Source organism: Lissotriton vulgaris, unplaced genomic scaffold (genome assembly GCF_964263255.1).
Source record: "Lissotriton vulgaris unplaced genomic scaffold, aLisVul1.2 SCAFFOLD_3270, whole genome shotgun sequence".
Classification (NCBI taxonomy): domain Eukaryota; kingdom Metazoa; phylum Chordata; class Amphibia; order Caudata; family Salamandridae; genus Lissotriton; species Lissotriton vulgaris.
The window spans coordinates 150,864-160,000 of record NW_028246906.1 but is presented as its reverse complement, the minus strand read 5'-3'; positions in this window follow the sequence as shown (position 1 = coordinate 160,000).

Here is a 9,137-nt window from a genome sequence, read left to right as displayed (position 1 = left end):
GGAGTGGTGCTTGGCTGGCGGTGTGCGTGGAGTGGTGCTTGGCTGGCGGTGTGCGTGGAGTGGCGCTTGGCTTGCAGTGTGCGTGGAGTGGCGCTTGGCTTGCAGTGTGCGTGGAGTGGCGCTTGGCTTGCAGTGTGCGTGGAGTGGTGCTTGGCTGGCGGTGTGCGTGGAGTGGCGCTTGGCTTGCAGTGTGCGTGGAGTGGCGCTTGGCTTGCAGTGTGCGTGGAGTGGTGCTTGGCTGGCGGTGTGTGTGGAGTGGCCCTTGGCTGTCGGTGTGCGCTGAGTGGTGTTTGGCTGGCGGTGTGCGTGGAGGGGTACTTGGCTATCTACGCACGGAGTGGTGCTTGGCTGGCGGTGTGTGTGGAGTGGCGCTTGGCTGGTGGTGTGTGTGGAGTGGCGCTTGGCTGGTGGTGTGTGTGGAGTGGCGTTTGGCTGGTGGTGTGCGTTGAGTGGTACTTTGCTGTCTGTGCACGGAGTGGTGCTTGGCTGGCGGTGTGCGTGGAGCGGTGCTTGGCTGGCGGTGAGTGGCGCTTGGCTTGCGGTGTGCGTGGAGTGGTGCTTGGCTGGCGGTGTGTGTGGAGTGGTACTTGGCTGTCGGTGTGCGCTGAGTGGTGCTTGGCTGGTGGTGTGTGTGGAGTGGTGCTTGGCTGGCGGTGTGTGTGGAGTGGCGCTTGGCTGGTGGTGTGTGTGGAGTGGCGCTTGGCTGGTGGTGTGTGTGGAGTGGCGCTTGGCTGGTGGTGTGTGTGGAGTGGCGCTTGGCTTGCGGTGTGCGTGGAGTGGCGCTTGGCTTGCAGTGTGCGTGGAGTGGCACTTGGCTTGCAGTGTGCGTGGAGTGGTGCTTGGCTGGCGGTGTGTGTGGAGTGGCCCTTGGCTGTCGGTGTGCGCTGAGTGGTGTTTGGCTGGCGGTGTGCGTGGAGGGGTACTTGGCTATCTACGCACGGAGTGGTGCTTGGCTGGCGGTGTGTGTGGAGTGGCGCTTGGCTGGTGGTGTGTGTGGAGTGGTTGCTTGGCTGGTGGTGTGTGTGGAGTGGCGCTTGGCTGGTGGTGTGTGCGGAGTGGCGCTTGGCTTGCAGTGTGCGTGGAGTGGTGTTTGGCTGGCGGTGTGTGTGGAGTGGCGTTTGGCTGGTGGTGTGCGTTGAGTGGTACTTGGATGTCTGTGCACGGAGTGGTGCTTGGCTGGCAGTGTGCGTGGAGTGGCGCTTGGCTTGCAGTGTGCGTGGAGTGACGCTTGGCTTGCAGTGTGCGTGGAGTGGCGCTTGGCTTGCAGTGTGCGTGGAGTGGTGCTTGGCTGGCGGTGTGCGTGGAGTGGCGCTTGGCTTGCAGTGTGCGTGGAGTGGCGCTTGGCTTGCAGTGTGCGTGGAGTGGTGCTTGGCTGGCGGTGTGTGTGGAGTGGCCTTTGGCTGCCGGTGTGCGCTGAGTGGTGTTTGGCTGGCGGTGTGCGTGGAGGGGTACTTGGCTATCTACGCACGGAGTGGTGCTTGGCTGGCGGTGTGTGTGGAGTGGCGCTTGGCAGGTGGTGTGTGTGGAGTGGCGCTTGGCTGGTGGTGTGTGTGGAGTGGCGCTTGGCTTGCAGTGTGCGTGGAGTGGTGTTTGGCTGGCGGTGTGTGTGGAGTGGCGTTTGGCTGGTGGTGTGCGTTGAGTGGTACTTTGCTGTCTGTGCACGGAGTGGTGCTTGGCTGGCGGTGTGCGTGGAGCGGTGCTTGGCTGGCGGTGAGTGGTGCTTGGCTTGCGGTGTGCGTGGAGTGGTGCTTGGCTGGCGGTGTGTGTGGAGTGGTACTTGGCTGTCGGTGTGCGCTGAGTGGTGCTTGGCTGGTGGTGTGTGTGGAGTGGTGCTTGGCTGGCGGTGTGTGTGGAGTGGCGCTTGGCTGGTGGTGTGTGTGGAGTGGTGCTTGGCTGGTGGTGTGTGTGGAGTGGCGCTTGGATGGTGGTGTGTGTGGAGTGGCGCTTGGCTTGCGGTGTGCGTGGAGTGGCGCTTGGCTTGCAGTGTGCGTGGAGTGGCGCTTGGCTTGCAGTGTGCGTGGAGTGGTGCTTGGCTGGCGGTGTGTGTGGAGTGGCCCTTGGCTGTCGGTGTGCGCTGAGTGGTGTTTGGCTGGCGGTGTGCGTGGAGGGGTACTTGGCTATCTACGCACGGAGTGGTGCTTGGCTGGCGGTGTGTGTGGAGTGGCGCTTGGCTGGTGGTGTGTGTGGAGTGGCGCTTGGCTGGTGGTGTGTGTGGAGTGGCGCTTGGCTTGCAGTGTGCGTGGAGTGGTGTTTGGCTGGCGGTGTGTGTGGAGTGGCGTTTGGCTGGTGGTGTGCGTTGAGTGGTACTTTGCTGTCTGTGCACGGAGTGGTGCTTGGCTGGCGGTGTGCGTGGAGCGGTGCTTGGCTGGCGGTGAGTGGCGCTTGGCTTGCGGTGTGCGTGGAGTGGTGCTTGGCTGGCGGTGTGTGTGGAGTGGTACTTGGCTGTCGGTGTGCGCTGAGTGGTGCTTGGCTGGTGGTGTGTGTGGAGTGGCGCTTGGCTGGTGGTGTGTGTGGAGTGGCGCTTGGCTGGTGGTGTGTGTGGAGTGGCGCTTGGCTTGCGGTGTGCGTGGAGTGGCGCTTGGCTTGCAGTGTGCGTGGAGTGGCGCTTGGCTTGCAGTGTGCGTGGAGTGGTACTTTGCTGTCTGTGCACGGAGTGGTACTTGGCTGTCTGTGCACGGAGTAGTGCTTGGCTGGCGGTGTGTGTAGAGTGGCGCTTGGCTGGATGGTGTGCGTGGAGTGGTACTTTGCTGTCTGTGCACGGAGTGGCGCTTGGCTTGCGGTGTGCGTGGAGTGGCGCTTGGCTTGCAGTGTGCGTGGAGTGGTGCTTGGCTGGCGGTGTGCGTGGAGTGGTGCTTGGCTGGCGGTGTGTGTGGAGTGGCGCTTGGCTGGATGGTGTGCATGTAGTGGTACTTTGCTGTCTGTGCATGGAGTGGTACTTGGCTGTCTGTGCACGGAGTGGTGCTTGGCTGGCGGTGTGTGTGCAGTGGTACTTGGCTGTCGGTGTGTGCTGAGTGGTGTTTGGCTGGCGGTGTGCATGGTCTGGTGCTTGGATGGTGGTGTGGGTGGACTGGCGCTCGGCTGGCAGTGTGCGAGTACTAACTTTCTGTTGGTCACTACACACACTGCTAGTTGAGTGACACTCTACCCAGTCCATCATTTTGTGTAGTTGCTGTGGCAGATACGTAAGTGATGGGCCCTTGAATGGCGCTGTCTGCTGGTGTGAGTGTTGTAATGTGATGGGTCCGCGGCTGGCGGTGGGTGGGCCAAAGGCCTGTGACTAAGGCAGTGGGACTTAACTTGTAAAACTTACAAGCTACTTTTTTAAAAATTCATTTTTGGCCTGTTCTGCTTTGGGGCACCCACGCAAGTGAGGTATCCTTTTACTCGGGAGAACAAGGGGAACGCTGGGTGGTAGGACATTTTTGCCGGCACGGAGATCCCACGCAAAAAAGTTTGGAAAAGTGATATTTTTACCTAATTTTAAGGTTTGCAAGGAGTTCTGGGTAGGAAAACATTGGGGGACCCACGCATGCCATACCTCCTTGGAAGCCCCCGGGTGTCTACTTTTCAGAAATGTGTGGGTTTGGTAGGTTTCCCTAGATGGCCGTCTAGCACGGTGCCCAAAACCCAGGTAACCCCTCTTGCAAAAGCTGGTGGTATTGAATGTCAGTACCACCAGCTTTTGCAAAAGGGGTTACCTGGGTTTTTGGCCCTGTGCTAGACGGCCATCTAGGGAAACCTACCAAACCCATACATTTCTGAAAAGTAGACACCCGGGGGCTTCAAGGAGGTATGGCTTGCGTGGATCCTCCAACGTTCCTTTACCCAGAATCCCTTGCAAACCTCAATTTTTGCTGGAAAAATCAGTTTTTCACACTTTTTATGTGTGGGAAAGCGTGGCGTCACTGGGCTCACACAAATTTCCTCCCACCCAGCGTTCCCCCAGGTCTCCCGATAAAAATGGTACCTCACTTGCGTGGGTAGGCATAGTGGCTGCAACAGGAAACGGTCCAAATCGTACGGTGGAGAAATTACAATAACCAATAGCAACATTACCTTCTTTTTTGGGGGGTAGGATTGAGTTTTTGGACCGGGGCTCGGCGGGCATCTTTGGAAACTACCAAACCCAAACAGTTCTGAAAACTAGACACCCGGGGGAGTCCAGGGCGGTATGGCATGCGTGGGTCCCCCAATGTTTTCCTACCCAGAAATCCCTGCAAACCACAAATTTAGGTTAAAAAAACAGTTTTCCATACATTTTTGCGTGGGATCGCCGTGTCGGCACAAATGTCCTACCACCCTGCGTTCCCCTTGTTCTCCCGAGTAAAATGATACCTCACTTGTGTGGGTGGGCCAAAGGCCTGTGACTAAGGCAGGGGGGCTTAATTTGTTACACTGAAATACTACTTTTTTCAACATTCGTTTTTGGCCTGTTCTGCTTTGGGGCACCCACACAAGTGAGGTATCCTTTTACTCGGGAGAACAAGGGGAGCGCTGGGTTGTAGGACATTTTTGCCGGCACGGTGATTCCACGCAAAAAAGTTTGAAAAAGTGATTATTTTACCTAATTTTAAGGTTTGCAAGGTGTTCTGGGTAGGAAAACGTTCGGGGACCCACGCATGCCATACCTCCCTGGACTCCCCCGGGGGTCTACTTTTCAGAACTGTTTGGGTTTTGTACTTTCCAAAGAATACCACCGAGCCCCGGGCCAAAAACTCAGGTACCCCCCCCCCCAAAATCAAGGTTGTTTTGCAATTTGGTATTGTAAATTCACCACCGTACAATTTGAACCATTTCCTTTCGCAGCCACTATGCCTACCCACGCAAGTGAGGTACCATTTTTATCGGGAGACCTGGGGGAACGCTGGGTGGGAGGAAATTTCTGTGAGCCCAGTGACGCCACGCTTTTCCACACAAAAAAAGTGTGAAAAAACTGACTTTTTCTGCAAAAATTGAGGTTTGCAAGGGATTCTGGGTAAAGGAACGTTGGAGGATCCACGCAAGCCATACCTCCTTGGAAGCCCCCGGGTGTCTACTTTTCAGAAATGTGTGGGTTTGGTAGGTTTTCCTACATGGCCGTCTCGCACGGGGCCAAAAACCCAGGTAACCCCTCTTTCAAAAGCTGGTGGGATTGACATTCAATACCACCAGCTTTTGCAAAAGGGGTTACCTGGGTTTTTGGCCCCGTGCGAGACGGCCATGTCGGGAAACCTACAAACCCACACATTTCTGAAAAGTAGACACCCGAGGGCTTCCAAGGAGGTATGGCTTGCGTGGATCCTCCAACGTTCCTTTACCCAGAATCCCTTGCAAACCTCAATTTTTGCTGGAAAAATCAGTTTTTTCACACTTTTTATGCGTGGGAAAGCGTGGCGTCACTGGGCTCACACAAATTTCCTCCCACCCAGCGTTCCCCCAGGTCTCCCGATAAAAATGGTACCTCACTTGCGTGGGTAGGCATAGTGGCTGCAACAGGTAACGGTCCAAATCGTACGGTGGAGAAATTACAATAACCAATAGCAACATTACCTTCTTTTTTGGGGGGTAGGATTGAGTTTTTGGACCGGAGCTCGGCGGGCATCTTTGGAAACTACCAAACCCAAACAGTTCTGAAAACTAGACACCCGGGGGAGTCCAGGGAGGTATGGCATGCGTGGGTCCCCCAATGTTTTCCTACCCAGAAATCCCTGCAAACCACAAATTTAGGTTAAAAAAACAGTTTTCCATACATTTTTGCGTGGGATCGCCGTGTCGGCACAAATGTCCTACCACCCTGCGTTCCCCTTGTTCTCCCGAGTAAAATGATACCTCACTTGTGTGGGTGGGCCAAAGGCCTGTGACTAAGGCAGGGGGGCTTAATTTGTTACACTGAAATACTACTTTTTTCAACATTCGTTTTTGGCCTGTTCTGCTTTGGGGCACCCACACAAGTGAGGTATCCTTTTACTCGGGAGAACAAGGGGAGCGCTGGGTGGTAGGACATTTTTGCCGGCACGGTGATTCCACGCAAAAAAGTTTGAAAAAGTGATTATTTTACCTAATTTTAAGGTTTGCAAGGTGTTCTGGGTAGGAAAACGTTCGGGGATCCACGCATGCCATACCTCCCTGGACTCCCCCGGGGGTCTACTTTTCAGAACTGTTTGGGTTTTGTACTTTCCAAAGAATACCACCGAGCCCCGGGCCAAAAACTCAGGTGCCCCCCCCCCCCAAAATCAAGGTTGTTTTGCAATTTGGTATTGTAAATTCACCACCGTACAATTTGAACCATTTCCTTTCGCAGCCACTATGCCTACCCACGCAAGTGAGGTACCATTTTTATCGGGAGACCTGGGGGAACGCTGGGTGGGAGAAAATTTCTGTGAGCCCAGTGACGCCACGCTTTCCCACACAAAAAAAGTGTGAAAAAACTGACTTTTTCTGCAAAAATTGAGGTTTGCAAGGGATTCTGGGTAAAGGAACGTTGGAGGATCCATGCAAGCCATACCTCCTTGGAAGCCCCCGGGTGTCTACTTTTCAGAAATGTGTGGGTTTGGTAGGTTTTCCTACATGGCCGTCTCGCACGGGGCCAAAAACCCAGGTAACCCCTCTTTCAAAAGCTGGTGGGATTGACATTCAATACCACCAGCTTTTGCAAAAGGGGTTACCTGGGTTTTTGGCTCCGTGCGAGACGGCCATGTCGTAGGCGTGGGCGGAAAATCCGTTCCGCTCGCGGATTTTGCGGATTTTCGGGAAATCCGCAATCCGCGAGATTTGCGAATTTCCCGCAAAATCCGCAAATCCGCGAGCAGCGGATTTTGCTCGCACTGCTCGCACTGTTCGCGTGAGTTCGCGCCCCGCGAATAAGTGCAAAATTGCAGAAATACGATCTTAGCAAAACTGAAAGTAACTACTTACCAGGTTCAAAAGTTCAGGCTCATCATTAGTAGCCATTTCATGGAGTGCTTCCTGAGGGGCCCCTCCAGAGTTCAGTTGCCAGTTGAAACTAGTATGTGACCCTGCTCTGAACCTCAGAATAGTTACACATATGCCACAAAGGTCCTGAATTACAGCTAAGGGAGACAAGCAGGAGCCAGGCTGGAAGTTAAAATCCATTAATCAGCCCCTAATTCATTATTGTCAGTTGGGGCAGGGCAGGTGTTGTAACTAATTTTGCAACAATGAAAGCACTTAGCAAGTGCAAAAGATCACTAATCAGGGCGCACTAAGGAAGCAGGTGCCAGCTAAAAAAATATTCTGTGACACATGAATCAGCCCCAAATTAATTCAGGTCACTTGAGGCAGGGAAGGTGTGCTTTGCTTTGCCGAAAATAATGTACACTGGACAACCAGAGGGTGTGGTGATGAAACAGAGGGTGGCATGGGTGGGCCAGAGGGTGGCATGAGTAGTCAGAGAGTGGCAGTGGTGACAGAGAGTGGCAGTGATGAAGAAGAGTGTCCCAAACAGGCTGGACACGTAGAAACAACAAGTTCGCGAAACTTGCGACCCGACAGGTAAGTTCGCAATTTGCGAAAGTGTACAAAACCCTCGCGAACTGGCAGAAACACGGGCGAACACAAAAAAAAAAAAAATCCGCAAATTCGCGGGAATTCGCGGATTTTGCGGATTGCGAATCCGCAAATCCGCAAAATTCGCGAACGCGAGATCCGCAAAATTCGCTCATGCTTACCATGTCGGGAAACCTACAAACCCACACATTTCTGAAAAGTAGACACCCGGGGGCTTCCAAGGAGGTATGGCTTGCGTGGATCCTCCAACGTTCCTTTACCCAGAATCCCTTGCAAACCTCAATTTTTGATGGAAAAATCAGTTTTTACACACTTTTTTTGTGTGGGAAAGCGTGGCGTCACTGGGCTCACACAAATTTCCTCCCACCCAGCGTTCCCCCAGGTCTCCCGATAAAAATGGTACCTCACTTGTGTGGGTAGGCATAGTGGCTGCAACAGGAAAAGGTCCAAATCGTACGGTGGAGACATTACAATAACCAATAGCAAGATTACCTTCTTTTTTTGGGGGGGGGACTGAGTTTTTGGACCGGGGCTCGGCGGGCATCTTTGGAAACTACCAAACCCAAACAGTTCTGAAAACTAGACACCCGGGGGAGTCCAGGGAGGTATGGCATGCGTGGGTCCCCCAATGTTTTCCTACCCAGAAATCCCTGCAAACCACAAATTTAGGTTAAAAAAACAGTTTTCCATACATTTTTGCGTGGGATCGCCGTGTCGGCACAAATGTCCTACCACCCTGCGTTCCCCCTGTTCTCCCGAGTAAAATGATACCTCACTTGTGTGGGTGGGCCAAAGGCCTGTGACTAAGGCAGGGGGGCTTAATTTGTTACACTGAAATACTACTTTTTTCAACATTCGTTTTTGGCCTGTTCTGCTTTGGGGCACCCACACAAGTGAGGTATCCTTTTACTCGGGAGAACAAGGGGAGCGCTGGGTGGTAGGACATTTTTGCCGGAATGGTGATTCCACGCAAAAAAGTTTGAAAAAGTGATTATTTTACCTAATTTTAAGGTTTGCAAGGTGTTCTGGGTAGGAAAACGTTCGGGAACCCACCCATGCCATACCTCCCTGGACTCCCCCGGGGGTCTACTTTTCAGAACTGTTTGGGTTTTGTACTATCCAAAGAATACCACCGAGCCCCGGGCCAAAAACTCAGGTGCCCCCCCCCCCCCAAAATCAAGGTTGTTTTGCAATTTGGTATTGTAAATTCACCACCATACAATTTGAACCATTTCCTTTCGCAGCCACTATGCCTACCCACGCAAGTGAGGTACCATTTTTATCGGGAGACCTGGGGAAACGCTGGGTGGGTGGAAATTTCTAGATCCACGCAGATTCCGGAACTTTCCACCACAGAAATGTGAGGAAAATGCATTTTTTTTTCCAATTTCTTAGCTTTGCAAGGGATTCTGGGTAAGAGAACCTGGGGGTAGGCCGTTGAGTGACCCCATCCTGAATTCCCCTGGGTGTCTACTTTTCAAAAATGTATAGGTTTGCTAGGTTTCCCTAGGTGCCCGCAGAGCTAGGGTTCAAAAACAAAAGGTAGTCTCTTTGCCCAAAACGTGCACAATTTCACTGAAAAATTGAGTTGTGACCACGTTGCGTTTTGCACTGTTTCCTGTCGCAGCCAC